This window comes from Nannobrachium achirus, assembly GCF_963921795.1.
Source record: "Nannobrachium achirus genome assembly, chromosome: 7".
In the NCBI taxonomy this organism is placed as follows: Eukaryota; Metazoa; Chordata; class Actinopteri; order Myctophiformes; family Myctophidae; genus Nannobrachium; species Nannobrachium achirus.
The window spans coordinates 70,154,950-70,172,952 of record NC_137816.1 but is presented as its reverse complement, the minus strand read 5'-3'; the positions used below and the strand labels follow the sequence as shown (position 1 = coordinate 70,172,952).

Here is an 18,003-nt window from a genome sequence, read left to right as displayed (position 1 = left end):
TGGATCAGATTTTAAATACCAATGTATTTATTTCACAGCAGATACGCAGTCTACATATTACACCCTTAACCCTTAAATTCAATTAATTATTTCAATGGACCAAAATCTTGTTTTATTTGATGGCCTTCCTGCCCTGCCATTTGGCCTTTGTGCCCTCAAACAATGGACAACACCAAAGGCCAAGTGGAATTGACCCTAAAATGATGAAATTCCAGGCCTGGTAAAGGCATTTGGTGTAAAGTAGCGTAACTAGAACAGTACATAGCCCTGGGGAGCGCCGTCAACAAAGGGTTAAAATGCACAGACATGTTTTTACATTCCTGACTTTGTTGTGACATATCCATGTCTCTCTCTCTCTCTCTCTCTCTCTCTCTCTCTCTCTCTCTCTCTCTCTCTCCACAAACACGCACGCACACACACACACACACACACACACACACACACACAAACACACACACACAGGCACGCACGCACGCACGCACGCACGCGCGCACGTACGCACACACGCACGCACGCACGCACGCGCGCGCGCACACACACACACACACACACACACACACACACACACACACACACCCCATCTTCGTCTCATCTAACAACACAGAATGTTGTCAGGTGAGTCAGGTGACGTCACCTCCCACAAACACTGTCTTTTGTCTTCCCTCGTTCATGTTCTGCTCCTCCTCTCTCTGTGGCTCTGGTGGGGTTCTGAGACGCTGTAATGTGCTTAGGCGTTAAGCTAAACAAGCCGTTTAGCTGCTAGCCACGCCTCCGCCGATCTGCAAGCCCACAACCTGTCGATGATGCAATGGGGTGAGGGCTTGTAGATTAGCTTGTTTTCCCAGCCTGTTATTATAGCATCTGAATAGGCGCACATAAGTTTTTATTATTGTACAACTAGACATTATTTATCTGGCCAGCGATGTGTATCTGACCAGTTACACAATCTCAACAGTGCCTGTTGAGATTGGCAGAACATGCCCATATATGGGCATTACCAAATATGGGCATTCCCAGATATGCCCTTAATATTGATGACACTGGGACAGGGTTCTCCATATATGGGCATATAACGGACAAGGGTGTAATTCATTTGCAAGTGTGATCTGGGAATACCCATATATGGGCATGTCAGAACATGCCCATATATAGGCACTCCCAGATATGCCCTTAATATTGATGACACTGGGACAGGGATCTCCATATATGGGCATACAACAGTCAAGGATGTAATTAATTTGCAATTGTGATCTGGGAATACCCATATATGGGCATGTTCTGACATCACATTGTCGACTATATGTGGCGGAGAGAATCGCAGCCCCAGTCTGAAGCCTCAAAAGTCTAGTATCTGCTCTCGTTCCATAGGGATATCCCTTTGGAGTGATGGTTAAGATATTGGACTTTGACGCGGGAGACCCGGGTTCAAAACCGGGTGGGGAGGTTCACCAGGGAAGTTCGGATCACCTCGGTTACATTGGTGCCGTGACCCGGATCCGGGCTTCCCCGTAGGAGGAGGTCAAAGGGGGGTGAGTGTGGCGGAGAGAGTCGCAGCCCCAGCCTGAAGCCTCAAAAGTCTAGTATCTGCTCTCGTTCCATAGGGATATCCCTTTGGAGTGATGGTTAAGATATTGGACTTTCACGCGGGAGACCCGGGTACAAAATCGGGTGGGGAGGTTTGGATCACCTCCGTTACATATATATGGGCATAAAATATATGGGCATAGAAGGGACATCAAGCCAGAGTGTGAGGTCAGAGCAGCAAACCCTAGTTTAGAGTGGTTCCCCTGACATCACAGTGACATCAGAGCATGATGTCAGAGTGATGTCACAGTTACAAAGGAACCAATATACTGTAAAATGTGTACGGACTGAAGGACTGAACAGACAGACAGACGGAGACAAGCTGCGACATTTCTCATGGTATACTGCGACCTTCGTTCGCAATAAAAACTTGCAGCTGTTGTCTGTCACACTTTTTTGCTGTCACACGAGTTGTCTGTCAGATGGCTAAGGCATAGCCCATATCTGTGTGGCTGGTTCAGATAGGGATCTCCATGTTTGGGCACAAACTATATTGTATGTATATGGATACATATCACCAGTAAGACTCCCTAATCGGGAGATAAGCGACCGTTGGTCGCTTATCTCCACAAATAGGCCAAAAGTTTGTTTTACCAATTATTACACTCTATGTGAACATTTACATCAACAAATCCCAAGTACAGGGCATCATCTGGGATACAATCCCTTTTATGCCCATATATGGAGATCCCTAACATAATCCCTTTCATGCCCATATATGGAGATCCCTAACAGAATCCCTTTTATGCCCATATATGGAGATCCCTAACAGCATCCCTTTTATGCCCATATATGGAGATCACTAACAGCTAACAGAATCCCTTTTATGCCCATATATGGAGATCCCTAACAGAATCCCTTTTATGCCCATATATGGAGATCCCTAACAGAATCCCTTTTATGCCCATATATGGAGATCCCTAACAGAATCCCTTTTATGCCCAGTTGGTTGCTAGGGTAAAAAAACATGGTTGCTATGGTAAACAGTTGGTTGCTAGGGTAAACAGTTGGTTGCTAGGGTAAAACCATGGTTGCTAAGGTGGTTGCTAACATACACTAACAGACCAGCAACAACAGACTGTTGCCACAGCAACGTACACAAAGGTTTGTGTACACATGTGGTGTGATGTCATACTGAAGATATATGACATCACACCGTACACAAACAAAGGTGTGACGTGTGACGTGTGACGTGTGACGGACGGACGGACGGACGGACGGACGGACGGACGGACGGACGGCTGGTGGAGGTTTTCATAGTAAACTGCTCCCTGAAGGTCGCAATTATTAATAAAGGATAAAATAAAATAAAAAAGTCCATATATGGTCATTCCCAGAAACAAAATCCATTTTATGCCCATATATGGAGTTTTCTGATGTCATCAATCCCAGGCCGAAAACGTTAATATTAACTCATTCTGTGCCTATCCCGAACATGTTCGGGATATTTTCAGTCCAATACAATTTTTTTTTTATTAATTGACTTACCCTGAGCTGCTTGTATAGTCGTGGGTGGTCCTGGCTCGTCCTACGCTAGCCAGCTAGCCATTTTACATGGTCCGACGATATATTCCATTAAAAATGGTTTAAAATACATTTTTGAGACCCCCAATGTTCACCAAATGTTCAGCGCCGCTTCCGGAACGTAGTCCAGTGTGCCTATCCCGAACATGTTCGGGATATTTAATGAAATGAATAAAATGATCCGAGGCCTTCTGAAGCCTGGGCCTAAATGTAAAATCCAGTGGTCCAAATCCTGGGGAAGCCATGCCGGCCGTGAGCCGCGAACGTAGCCACGAATCGCCGCCGAATCCAATGAAAAACCACATCTTTGGAGGCCCATATCTCTGGATTGTGTTTTTAGGGATGCGCACCGAGGTTTATTTACGGCGAAATCGCCTAAAATGATCTTTAAAATGACTAGATGGGAATAGCTATTCTGTTAGCATTAACATCCGGGACCTTTCCATGATGTGCACGAACGTGAGCATGCGCGTCACTGCAACGTGAGCCCCTGGATGCTGAAGCGCTCGCCTATGGGAGAATGTCTGGCATTCCAACGGCGCCATCTAGGGGCTGGCACTGGAAGCGTTAAGTCCATATATGTATATGGATATCTATATTAATAAAGGATAACATAAATAAAAGGTCCATGTACAGTATGGGCATTCCCAGATGATACTTCTTCTTCTTCTTTCGTGTATCATCGTCCTTGATAATTGGATGGCCCTGCTTGGCTTTACTAATTTTACTAATAAACATACGTTCTATGCCCATATATGGAGATTCCTATATTATCAATATTAAGGACATTATTAACTCTCTTACTGCCAGATTATTTATTTATGTATTGGGTCTGGTGCCATCAAAAAGCGGCTTACCTTTGCGACGTTATAGTAGATAGATAGACATTTTGTTTTTTAAATTTTTTTATTGTGCAATAGTGCACTTTGGTCTGCCAGGCAGCAGAGGGCGGCGTCATGCGAGAATGAATGTGAATTTGCCTGTTATGTGTTGCCGTACATTCAGACCAGTCACTGGCCACAGAGCCTCAGAGCCAGAGGAAATCAACAAGGAAGTGAATTGGTCTCCGTTGATGTTAACGCATAATGGATTTTTTGCACCATCACTGCGGAAAATGTGTTTACAGTACACGGCGGCGCGACCCCTCATCAGCTTACAGTCATCAGACGAGGTAAACGAACGAGCGCCGTATTGGCGCGCCTCACTCTCTAGAATTGGGGCGAACAGGAACGTTCAAAGCAGAATAAGAGTTAAGGATATTATGTTATCAATATTAACGACATATCTGGGAATGCCCCCCATATTTGGTAATGCCCATTTATGGTTATGTTTTGACATAACATTATTGACTACCATGCAGGGGTCTCCGTATATGAGTAACTGGTCCCATATACATCATTGATCAAATGGCCAAGAATTGGCACGTCGCATGTCACCCTGATGTGTCTTACTAGTATAGTTATACTAACCAGTAAGACTCCCTAATCGGGAGATAAGCGACCGTAGGTCACTTATCTCCACAAATAGAGCAAAAATGTGTTTTGCCAAAATCTTCCTGATCCATGTTGATGACATGAGTGTAGACATACTGTGTAGTGATTTTCGTGATTTTAGGGCAAAATCTGTAGGAGCAGTGTCCAAAAATGTGTTTTTAAAAATCGGCCTGGAGGTGGTGCTATATGGGAGAGATTCATGTTGATGGGATGAGTGTAGACATACTGTGTACCGATTTGCGTGATTTTAGGGCAAAAATTGTAGGAGCAGTGTCCAAAAATGTGTTTTGCAAGAATCGGCCTCATGGTGGCGCTAGAAGAGGGCCATGTGAGAAATGAGGGGTGGGGTCTCCGCGCCGCCAAGGCGGACGAATAGGTACCGGCCCCGGCTGTTCCGGTTGCTCCTAGCCGGAGTTACGGCATTTTATGTGAGCTGCAGTGTAGGGGGTCCTCCACTGGGGGCGCCACCACTTTTGCATCCGTTCTGGAGCACCAGGAGTCGGTGGTCCCCGGGAATTCCCCGTGAGCAGCCCCGTTGGGGTGGTCATTTGGTCAGTTTAGCACATTTGGTATTTTTTTACATCTGGGGGTCCCCCAGGGACCTGGGGGTCCCTGGAGCTCCGGGGGTCCTTGGAGGTTGTAGTTTGGCAGGTAAGGAGTGTGTGTGCAAAATTTGGCATGGATCTGGGCAACGGTTGCGGAGATATGAGCAGGGCAAGAGTGTGACGTGTGACGTGTGACTGACGGACTCACTCACGGACAGCCTGTGGAGGTTTTGGTAGTAAATGCGACCTACGGTCGCAATAATCCTGTCTTGTCTCAAGGCTAAAGGAGAGCTAGTTATCAGACTTACTGTATCACTTATCCTTTGGACAGGCTACAGAAGTCATCCCCCCCTCCTACTTTGTACAAATAGTGTTTTGATATTGAATGTTACTTTATATGTTGATGAATTGAATACCAAGGACCCCAATGGAAACCAGATCTCAAGGACTTTTTTCATGTAGTCCTTTGACTTTTATTGTTTTGACTGTACTCGTGCTGTTTTACATTTCTGTCTAATTAAATATTCAATCAATCAAAGCCAAAGCAAAAGCTGACTATGAATTGAGTTCAAAGGACCCCAATGTAAACACGCCGTAGAGCTTTTCTATGGTTTAAATCCTATCAGTAGACCTTGTATCTGAACTGTACTGTCCTGTATTTTAATGCAAACATGAGAGACAATGGATGATTGATAGTTTGCTGTATGTGTGTGTGTATGTCTTTCTTTTTTGACACGTTGTGAGCTTGTAGATCGGCTGTTTTAGACATTTGCTGTAAAGTAGCGTAACTAGTACATAGACTTGGGGATCGCCGTCAACACATGGTTAAAATGCACAAACATGTTTTACATACCTGAGTTTGTTGTGACATGTCTCTCTCTCTCTGTCTCTTTCTCCCACTTTTAATACATTTTTTAAGAAAATATAAACTGTTTGTACAGTATGTCAAAAACCTGAATTTACTTTACTTATTTACTGAATTTAAATTACTCTTACTCATTGTCCAAATGCGAAGTAACAAAGTACAAGTATTTACTAAATAATTATTTAAGTCCAAAAGATGAGTGTCTCTGTGTTCATAGATGTGTTAAAGTCTAGTAGATGAATGTCTCTGTGTTCATAGATGTGTTAAAGTCTAGTAGATGAATGTCTCTGTGTTCATAGATGTGTTAAAGTCTAGTAGATGAATGTCTCTGTGTTCATAGATGTGTTAAAGTCTAGTAGATGAATGTCTCTGTGTTCATAGATGTGTTAAAGTCTAGTAGATGAATGTCTCTGTGTTCATAGATGTGTTAAAGTCTAGTAGATGAATGTCTCTGTGTTCATAGATGTGTTAAAGTCTAGTAGATGAATGTCTCTGTGTTCATAGATGTGTTAAAGTCTAGTAGATGAATGTCTCTGTGTTCATAGATGTGTTAAAGTCTAGTAGATGAATGTCTCTGTGTTCATAGATGTGTTAAAGTCTAGTAGATGAATGTCTCTGTGTTCATAGATGTGTTAAAGTCTAGTAGATGAATGTCTCTGTGTTCATAGATGTGTTAAAGTCTAGTAGATGAATGTCTCTGTGTTCATAGATGTGTTAAAGTCTAGTAGATGAATGTCTCTGTGTTCATAGATGTGTTAAAGTCTAGTAGATGAATGTCTCTGTGTTCATAGATGTGTTAAAGTCTAGTAGATGAATGTCTCTGTGTTCATAGATGTGTTAAAGACCAGGAGATGAGTGATTCTGGGGACAGAGTGGAGGAGGGAAGCAGCATGGAAGACAAACCACCAGACTGGAGGTAAGACTAAGATCACTGCTTCTTCTGGAAGTCTACTGGTGATGATTCTATCAATATTACTGTAAGATCACTGCTCCTACTGGAGGTGTACTACTATGATTCTTCGTCGACTAAAACTATGACGAAAAATGTTAGTCGACTGCGTTTTTTCACTGATGAAAACTAAATAAAAACTAAATAAAAACTAAGCTGTGATGACTAAGATTGAATAAATATATTGACAATTTCGTCAGCAAAATAAAAACTAGACTAAAACGTTAGGGAGGGACTGGTGGAGAAGAGAGTCATTCTATATTTGGTTGCTCTCAGCAGTGTTGGGAAAGTTCACTTTTAAAACAAGTTCAGAACTTCTAAAATGAACTAGTTAATTTCATAGTTCATATTCTATATTTTGAACTAAAGTTCATGGTTCCCCAAAATGAACTAACTTAGTTCTTTTTCGTTATTTTTTAACCATAATTATTTTATACTTTTGGCTATTCAAAAAGAATAATATATATATATATATATATATATATATATATATATATATATATATATATATATATATATATATATGTTTAGACGTTGCTGCATTCTATTATTTGTCAAAATTATTGACACAGCCATAATAAAACCACACACAGCAATAATGTCATCCAACTTAACATTGAGGTGCCCACAATATTTATGTGCCCACTGCCCAGTGCCCAGTCTTCCTGCACCCTTATTGTGAAGGGCTGAAGGCAGAAGTTTCTAAACCTCGCGCACATCATATGTGTCCGCATTGGTTAAAATAGCTGATCTACAAGCTCACGTTGTCTCGTGGATGCGACGCGTTGTGAGCTTGCAGATCAGCTATTTTCGCCGTGCAACACACATACGACAAAGTATAGTCAGGCTTGCGAGACGTAACGAGGAGGAGATTCCCAGACTAGTGCAGCTGCAGAGTGCAGACAGCACCGCATATCAACGTTCACGAGGAGCTGCGTGCAGTGCGTGCTATTGGAGCATGTGAATGAAAAGAGAGACGAGAGGACAGACGACCGCGGAGGTGCGGACCGCCACATGAACGGCCGACGAACGCCGTTCACGGGCGTCAGAATGACCACGTTCGACAATATAAGAACGTTCAGTTCACGTTCGCCCAAAATATGAACGTGTTCATGAACGATCGTTCTTTGAACGCGTTCGGGTACAACACTGGCTCTCAGGTGTTGCATGCTGAAAATAGCCGATCTACAAGCTCACCACAACCAAGTGTAAAATCTGTCATTACGTTGCCATCAAGCAGGGACGTGCTGGCCATTGGGAAAAGCGGGACAACTCCCGAACGGCCGGTTCATTCCCGGCCGGTCCAGGCTGGCCATTAGGAAAAAAATAAAAATAAAATGTCTGCCTTCGTTCCATTTTGGGGGCTGGACGGCTAACACAGTAAATCGTCACTGTCGGGCAGAAACCTTGTATCTCCAAGTTTCAAATTTGTAAAGAGTAGTGAAAACAGCAGATCTAGATCGGCTGTTTTCACTAGTTTAAATCATTTTTAAAATGATAAATACAAAACAAACGGTTTTGGACATACAAGGTTTCCACCCGACAACAACACAATATAACTCCTGTAATTGGCCCACTGGCTTGTCACTTGTCATGATCTGAAATGGTAAATCTTTGAGTAGCAGCAGCGCTATAGAGAGAGATCTCTCTCTATAGCACAATGAGGGCCTCTACAACTCTTTTTCCTGGGCTGAATCAGGGGCCCAGCACGTCCCTGCCATCAAGGCCTGCCAAAATCAACTGTAGATTTAGTCGCCAAAAAATCTATGATATTTAGTCGACCAAAATTAGGCTAAAACTAAAACTTTTCAGGTGACTAAATTATGACTAAAATGTATAATAATAATTAATAATAATAATTAATTTTATTCAAAAGACTATAACTAAAACTAAATCAAAATTTGCTGTCAAAAACAACATTGGCTCCTACTATTATGATGCTAGCAATATTACAGTAAGAACACTGCTTCTACTGGGTGTGTCTGTTCCATCAATATTAGAGTTCTACTGTAAGTCTACTGGTGGAAGAGGATTCCATCAATATGAAAGTTATTTTCCATTAGAATACAGTGTGAGAGGAGTCTACTCACTTCAGTTTACTAAACAGAGTTGTGTGTCAACTGCAGTTTTGTTATATATACTGTATAATATATACACACACACACCAGACCCTACCCATTGACCATATTCACACGGTGGCCATCTTTACATTAATTAAGTTAATGAAATGCCACCCTATGTTTTCAATGCAAATGTAAAACATGGCCACCAGTTGAATATGGTCAATAGGCCACCCTTACCCGTGTGGCTCAGCTCTTTATAAACAGAAAATGCATATTTATTTAACCAGCATATATCACTACATTTGACTAGGACCTTCAAATACAGTACTTGTCTAACAGATAGAAGGCAAGTGACCTTCTTACTTTTGGGGAATAATAATGAAGAAACTGTTAACTGGTTAATGTGTGTACTGTCTGCCACTTTAAAAGGCTAATATAGTTTCACCTGGCAGCGCTGGTTGGCAGGTATCAATACACTTTTAGACTGACATGTTTGTGCCAGTGTGGGTGATTACATTTATTTATTGATCCTGATTGTTTAAACATGACGTCATGGATCGCTTTGCTCCATAGCGCGTCTCAATACATGTGTTATCGTATTTATAGCGGGTTCGGGTTTTAATCTCCATCCCTAAGTGATTTACAATAGTTCTTGACCCACTTCCCCGATCTCGTGCCAACTAAGTCATGAAAGGCGGCAAAGGATTGATTGATTGATTGATTGATTGAAGACTTTATTAGAAGTTTGCATAGGAAAAGGTACAGTTTCATGACGGTACAGTTCACTGGTGCAAGGTCTACTAAAAGGAGATCCATGAAAAGACTAAGCTTATTTCCACAGGAAACCATTTAAGTATCTCATATAACATTGAATGACAGACGAATAGAACACAGTACTATGCAGTAGATATGTAAATAAAAATAAAATGAAAGATAAAAAGAAGAAAACAGTAAGTCTGAACAAACAGTTAGTATACAAAGTAGGGGCAGGGGGGTAGGGCTGGGCTAGGTTTGTCTTTTTACCAGTTGTGAACGGCTGCTGCCTGTAAGTGGTTTTTCAGGGCAATTTTAAAGGATGCTAGGGATCCACACTCCTTTATGGCCTTCGGTAAGGCTTTCCACATTTTGGTGGTATAGCAGAAGAACGAGTTTGACCCTTTGTTGGTTTTGACTCTGGGTTGAAAGTGATCTGTGGCACTGCCTCTGGTGTTGTAATTATGGACATCCTTAATGTTTATAAAGTATTTTGACAGGTACTTGGGTATCATAGTGGTGTAGTGTATCTTGTACACCAGGCCCATTGCAAGTTGCTGTACTCTGTCATCTACTCTGAGCCACCCCACTCTTAACTGGTGAGTAGCGGTGAGGTGAGTCTGATAGGGAAGGTTAAGGCTTCGGCTCAGAGGGTCTACATTTCTTCGGCACCGCAGTGGTTCAACAGCAAGGCCCGTTCTTTGTTCGCAGCCTGGCTTGGGGTGCCCCCAACGTCTACCCTCCCCCATGGAGTTAGAGATGTGACCGTAGGTAGTAGCTCCTGGTGAGAGCTCTAAACTTCCCTCTCCTGAGCAACATTAGCAATATCCTAGCCTCGGAAACCCAGGCTTTTATTTTGGTGATAGGAAGAAAAATAAAAGCCTGGGGTAACCTGCTGCAATTTCTGGCATAGGAACTGGGAGGCGGGCCATGGCACAGATCGTGAGCCAATAGGATCCAGCGGCTGTTTTCAGCCGGTGGATCCGCCCCCTCTAGACCAAAATCAGCCTGTGTTAGGGAAGGCTAGCAATATCCTCCTGTGGGATCCCGAGGTGTTCCCAGGTCAGTTTGGAGATGTAATCCCTCCATCTGGTGTTTGGTCTGCCACAGGGTCTCCTCCCAGTGGGACGTGCAGCGGCCCAGCGGACCTTCCTAGGGAGACACTCGGGAAGCATCCGTGCTAGATGCCCCAACCACCTAAGCTGGCTCTTTTCCAACTGAAGGAGCAGGTTCTACGGATCTCCGCTGTAGACTCAGCTGAGAACCGATACAGAGAGAGCTGAAGGTCATCAGGACCAATGCCATCAGGACCACGTCATCTGCAAAAAAGCAGTGAAGTCACCGTATACCCCCTCCGCCAAACAACAGTTGGAAACAATGAATAACACCAAGTCATCCAATGTTATCCTATGTCCACACAAACACCAGGTTCTGGACATATGGACACCAGACTGCGTCCACACAGAACAAGATGATGATGACACAAAGTTTAAATAACGACCAACTGATGATCTGTGCAAATAGGTGTAACTATCAATCATCCACAATAACATACACAATATACATACTGTATATATTAAATTATGTTTATATGAACCCACCATTGGTTCTAATGGATCTCACCACTCACAGAACAAAGAGTAGTCCACCACATTTCTAGCACACTTGGTGCCTTCCAGGTTGTTGTCCGGTGCTGGCAGGGTCTGTGGTTGATTGCACATCCGAGACAGAAACACCAGATGGTTGTGGTCTGTAGAGCCAGTCACTGCTGATACGAACTGGAGCCCACACAGACATGGAAGTGTTGTAGTGCAACATGGACAGGGAGTTTTGATCCCAGGAGGAACCCACTGAGGACTGGGGTGACTCTTTCCACCTTGGACAGCCCTCTCACCACCCCCCGCTCCACCTGAGACTCAGGGTGGCACTCACCCATAGGTACTTGTTCACAGTCAGGTTCAGGCTGTGCATGCTCACCTTCAGGTGGCAACACAATGACACTCTGCCTTGCCAACACAAAGGCTTAAGCTCAGCTTCAACAAGAGGCCCAGATGCCTGACGGTTCAGCAATGAAGTGCAAGCCTGCCGTCCTACACTTTCTAATGTTGAGACAACCCGCAAATTCCACCACGTCAGTCATGATGCAACACTGAAACACACAGAAGGGAATCAAATCAATATGAGGCCAACTAGGGCCGTAACAATTGCTTAAGACAGTGAAGAGACAACGTCAGGGTATAGCTGCCAGCCAGGGCCTTTAGGTAGGCAAATAGCTCCAGATAAGTTGTTTTAGATTTCAAGTGTTGATTTGTTTCCTATTTTTTTAGAGCTGGGGATCGATTCAAATATTTAATCTGATTAATCGCATGATTGTCCATAGTTAACACATCTGCCGCCTTACACGTTTATAAACGTTCTATTTTGCCCAGCTATCTACCGCCTTACACGTTACTGTACGTTCTACCGTTTTTGGCCACTGGGGGGCACTGTTCACTAATATATGAGACAGCAATGTGTTCACAGCTCTTTGGGCAGCCTGTGATGCTGATAAAAAATTATAAAAATGTTATTCATGTAATCAGCTTTCTGCACACCTTCTTCAAGATGGCTGCCAAAATGGCCACCATCCACATGCTGTAATTGTTTGTGTGTGTTAATCTAAAAATAGATTTTTCTTGGGGTTGATTATATTTTTCTGCCAACTGCAAGGGGGCAATGGACATCTTCTGAGAGCTTATTTTTTTTCAAAAAATGTTTAATTTTTTTTTTATTTTCATTTTAATTTTTTGTAAAAAGCCGGGCAGTACTAAGATAGATTTTTTTTTAACCCTTGGCAGGCATTGTGTTAATCATGATTAATCGCAAATTAATCGCATATTTTTTTCTCTGTCCTAAAATGACCTTAAACTAATATTTAATACTCATATCAAACTGGGGTTCCGATCAGGGAGACCGTTCCTCCCAATTATGCCAGTCCAAGTATCTCTGTCATTGCCCACGTGTGCATTGAAGTCCCTCAGTAAGACTATGGAATCCCCTACCATGCAGGGTATCCAAGAAGGCTGAATACTCTGAACTCCTGTTTGGCGCGTACGCACAAACAACAGTCAGAGTTTTCCTCCCTCCAACCCGAAGACGAAGGGAAGCAACCTTCTTGTCCACCTTGTCCAAAAATTCATCCGCTCAGTTTCGTCGATCAGAGTCAACAGCCAAAATAAAATAAAAATCAAGTATTTTGCTGCGTGTCTAAAACACTCTCCTTTGCCACAAGCGTTCCCAACACAAAGAGCCTACTGCCTGTGGTAACATGAGCCACAAGCCTCGGCTCGATGGACAGCTAGTCTAGCCTACTATGTTACAAAAGACGCCAACGTTTCCTTTTCATGCAGGCATTGTATTTTTTAATAAGACAATATTAAATCCTGTTGGTTAACTCTCCCAACGCTTTGAACGTTCACGTTCGCCCGATTTCGCAAGACCTCTCCGCCAATACGGCGCTCGTTCGGTTCGTTCGTCTGATGACTGTAAGCTGATGAGGGGTCGCGCGGCCGTCTACTATAAACACATTTTCCGCGGTGATGGTGTAAAAAATCCATTATGCGTTAGATCAACGGAGAACAATTCACTTCCTTGTTGATTTCCTCTGGCTGTAAGGCTCTGTGGCCAGTGACTGGTCTTCTTCTTCTTCAACACATAACAGGCAAATTCACATTCATTCTCGCATGACGCCGCCCTCTGCTGCCTGGCAGACCAAAGTGCACTATTGCACAACCAAAAAAAATAAAATAAAAAAAATAAATGTCTGTCTGTCTATCTACTATAACGTCGCAAAGGTAAGCCGCTTTTTGATGGCACCAGACCCAATAAATAAATAAATAATCTGGCAGTAGGAGAGTTAATGATTAATCACCAAATGCGAGAGAGGGGGGGCGACTCATAGCGAGTGTGGTTCATTCAGCCAAAATCTGTCTCACTTGCATTTCAAATCAAATTATTTGACTGGCTGGTTCCGGTGGTGATAAAACTTAACTGACACTGACAGAGACATTTCAGTGGAATCTTCATCAAGAACATGCACTGCAAATTCTTTGTGTCTGCTCTGCTCTTTGCGGTGCCGGGTGCACAGCGTGTGCGAGGTTCATGTTCAGACATGTGGTGCATCAGGATCGGCTTGGAGCGGAGGACGGTCTTCGCTCCAAGGAGCAGAGGAAGAGCCTCGCTCCAAGCCGCTCTCACACATTTTAAGACTCGCTCATGCTTTATTCAAAATAGACCCGCTCCGCTCCCCACACCACTCCGCTCCGCTCACACTCTCTGGACTGTATTAAATCAGTCCATGTTCTGTTGTTCTAATGACTGTAATGTTGACAGGTTGAATAAAGAGCAGAAGGAGAGTGAGTCTGTGGAGAGAGAGGAGGAATCTCCAACAGTGAAGAGTGAACCTGGACCTCCACACACACAGTATGTCAATCCTTCTATACAATATGAACAACAAAGTGATCTGCTAACAACACAGTATGTCAATCCTTCTATACAATACAAACAACAAAGTGATCTGCTAACAACACAGTATGTCAATCCTTCTATACACTATGAACAACAAAGTGATCTGCTAACAACACAGTATGTCAATCCTTCTATACAATACAAACAACAAAGTGATCTGCTAACAACACAGTATGTCAATCCTTCTATACAATACAAACAACAAAGTGATCTGCTAACAACACAGTATGTCAATCCTTCTATACAATACAAACAACAAAGTGATCTGCTAACAACACAGTATGTCAATCCTTCTATACACTACAAACAACAAAGTGATCTGCTAACAACACAGTATGTCAATCCTTCTATACAATACAAACAACAAAGTGATCTGCTAACAACACAGTATGTCAATCCTTCTATACAATACAAACAACAAAGTGATCTGCTAACAACACAGTATGTCAATCCTTCTATACAATACAAACAACAAAGTGATCTGCTAACAACACAGTATGTCAATCCTTCTATACAATACAAACAACAAAGTGATCTGCTAACAACACAGTATGTCAATCCTTCTATACAATATGAACAACAAAGTGATCTGCTAACAACACAGTATGTCAATCCTTCTATACACTACAAACAACAAAGTGATCTGCTAACAACACAGTATGTCAATCCTTCTATACACTACAAACAACAAAGTGATCTGCTAACAACACAGTATGTCAATCCTTCTATACACTACAAACAACAAAGTGATCTGCTAACAACACAGTATGTCAATCCTTCTATACACTACAAACAACAAAGTGATCTGCTAACAACACAGTATGTCAATCCTTCTATACACTACAAACAACAAAGTGATCTGCTAACAACACAGTATGTCAATCCTTCTATACACTACAAACAACAAAGTGATCTGCTAACAACACAGTATGTCAATCCTTCTATACACTACAAACAACAAAGTGATCTGCTAACAACACAGTATGTCAATCCTTCTATACACTACAAACAACAAAGTGATCTGCTAACAACACAGTATGTCAATCCTTCTATACAATACAAACAACAAAGTGATCTGCTAACAACACAGTATGTCAATCCTTCTATACAATACAAACAACAAAGTGACATACAGTCAACAAGAAAAGTTGCTTGTCGGAGCACAGACCCCACCAGGCAGGGCTGCCTACCCAGGGTAGTACAAAAGATGTGTGTAGTGAAGAAAACTTAAAATGGTGGAAAACGTAATATGGCACAAAATGGTCTGGGCTTGAAAGTGGACTTACAGTTTACAGTTTAGGCATTTAGCAGACACTTTTAATCCAAAGCGACTTACAATAAGTAGATAAAACATCACAATAATAAACAAGGTTAAATGTCAGTAACAGCAATAAAACAAATGCAAATGAATATCTGTCTAGAAAAACAATATAATCCGTAAAGAAGAAAGGGTTTCTAAAAAACCTAAAAACAAATGCTAACTGGCTTCATGTATGGACATTGATTTTTCCAGTAGTGCTAAGGGTTTAGGTGGAGTCTGAAAAGGTGAGTCTTCAGTCCACGGTGAAAGCTAGCGAGTGAGTCCGTTGTTCTAAGTGCGACAGGGAGTTTATTCCACAGCCAGGAGGGCAAACTGTCTCGGACGAGTGGATTTTTGCCCTGGGGTTTTTAGCGAGGGTTCTGTCAGCATCCCTGTGTTGCCTGATCTAAGTGCACGGGTGGGGGTGTAGGGGTTGATCAGGTTTTGGAGGTATGGAGGAGCCATACCTTTGGCTGTTTTGAAGGTCAACATCAGTGTTTTGTATTCCATGCGGGCCGCAACCGGGAGCCAGTGGAGGCTGCGGAGAAGGGGAGAGACATGTGAGAACTTAGGCTGGTTGAAGACCAGTCGTGCCGCGGCATTTTGGATCAGTTGGAGAGGTTTAAGTGCACATGCCGGGAGACCAGTGAGGAGAGAGTTACAATAGTCAAGTTTTGATATGACAGATGTCTGGATGAGGAGCTGGGCTGCCTCCTGGGTGAGGAAAGGTCTGATTTTACGGATGTTATAGAGCAGCGCTATTCAACCTGCGGCCTGTGGGCCGCATGCGGCCCCTTTGGCATGTCTATGCGGCCCTTCATGGTCATACCAAGAAAAATATTATTTTTTTCTACTTTCAGTGTGGACAAACCATTTCTTTCCTTTTCAATTTATCAAAAATGTCATTTCATCATTAATCATTCCATGACAGTCTTTGTTCAATGAGGTTTGTTTAGGCTGGTCATGCATGTAGTGTGTCACAAAATCATTGTCTAAACGTCCAAAATAGGACCATAATTTTAAGCTTGCGGCCCTTAGATTTTTTTTATTTTTCTGAGTGGCCCCTGAGCCATAGCCCTGTTATAGAGTGTGAACCTACAGGACCGGGTGACTGATGCAATGTGTGCCTTGAATGATAGCTGGCTGTCCAGGACCACACCAAGGTTTTTAGCAGTAGGAACCAAAGTCACCAATGCATTATCTATGGCAATAGTGAGATTTTGCCTGGGGCAAGACTTAGCTGGGAAGAAGAGTAGCTCCGTCTTGTCCGGGTTCAGCTTGAGGTTGTGGGCTGACATCCACTGTGAGATGTCGGCCAGACAAGCGGCAATGCGTTCTTCCACCTGGGTGGCAGAAGGGGGGAAGGACAAAAACAGTGTGTCATGATCCAAGGATCAGGATAAAATAAAATAAATATGTTTGTTTATGACCTATGGGTGTGTTCTCTCCTCCGCCTTTCTGTGTGGAGTTTGCATGTTCTCCCTGTGTCCCCTAGGGTAGGTATCCTCACAAAAAAATACATTCATTAATCCTAGTCTCTATACTGACTGAAATGTTGACAGGTTGAATAAAGAGCAGAATAAGTGTGAGTATGTGGAGAGAGAGGACGAGGGAACAGAGTCTCTACACCAACAGTATGTGAATCCTTCTGTACAATATTATGTGTGTGCTTTGTGTAAGGGTTTTGATTGTGACCGTAGGTCGCAGTTTACTATCAGAACCGTCAGAGCTTGTCCAGACGTACGGGCAACACCTGACAATGTGGTTCCCCTGACACATCACTGTGACATCACAGTAATGTCAGATACTCAGAGCAGGGATCTCCATATATGGGCTTAAACAGTTGACATCACAGTGATGTCAGATACTCAGAGAGCTAACATCAGATTCCCAGACAAAGTAATTAACTGTAAACTTTAATTCATGTTAGTTTTCCTCGGGAATGTACTGTATGAACCAGTGTTGTGTGCTTGTGATAACAGAGGTGGGCAGAGTCCGAGACCAGAGGCTCCAGCTCCAAGCAGCAGTACGAGTGGCATCTTCTCTCTCACTTCTACTGGACGGTCTCCAGACGTCAGTGATGAACCTGGACCTTCACACTCAAAGTAAGATCACTGATCAGGAAACTCTATGTTATGATAAAATGCTCTTAGATATAGTTAGAACCCAAGTGATAAATGAATTGTAATGTAAATATAGTAACTTAGTATTTTCCATGTTATGTCTTCAGTAATGCATTACTGTGTAGACATGAGTAAGATCACTTTAAACTTGAATAAATGTTAGTTCATGTTGTTATGCATTCTTCATCAAGAATATATGAGCCAGAAACAGAGTGTTGTGTCGTTATAATTCCAGGCCTGAAGACCAGAGACAGACAGAGTCTCCAGAACACAGCAATGAAGCAGACTCCCAGACAAA

The 18,003-nt window shown here is 42.7% G+C and overlaps 1 long non-coding RNA gene across 1 annotated transcript; it reads left to right on the top strand.

The window, feature by feature from the left end:
• The first annotated feature begins 14,184 nt into the window (after window positions 1–14,184).
• Window positions 14,185–18,003, top strand: LOC308288998. The gene is made up of 3 exons (XR_013962204.1): window positions 14,185–14,237; window positions 17,565–17,687; window positions 17,941–18,003. It is a non-coding gene; the product is annotated as an uncharacterized lncRNA (long non-coding RNA).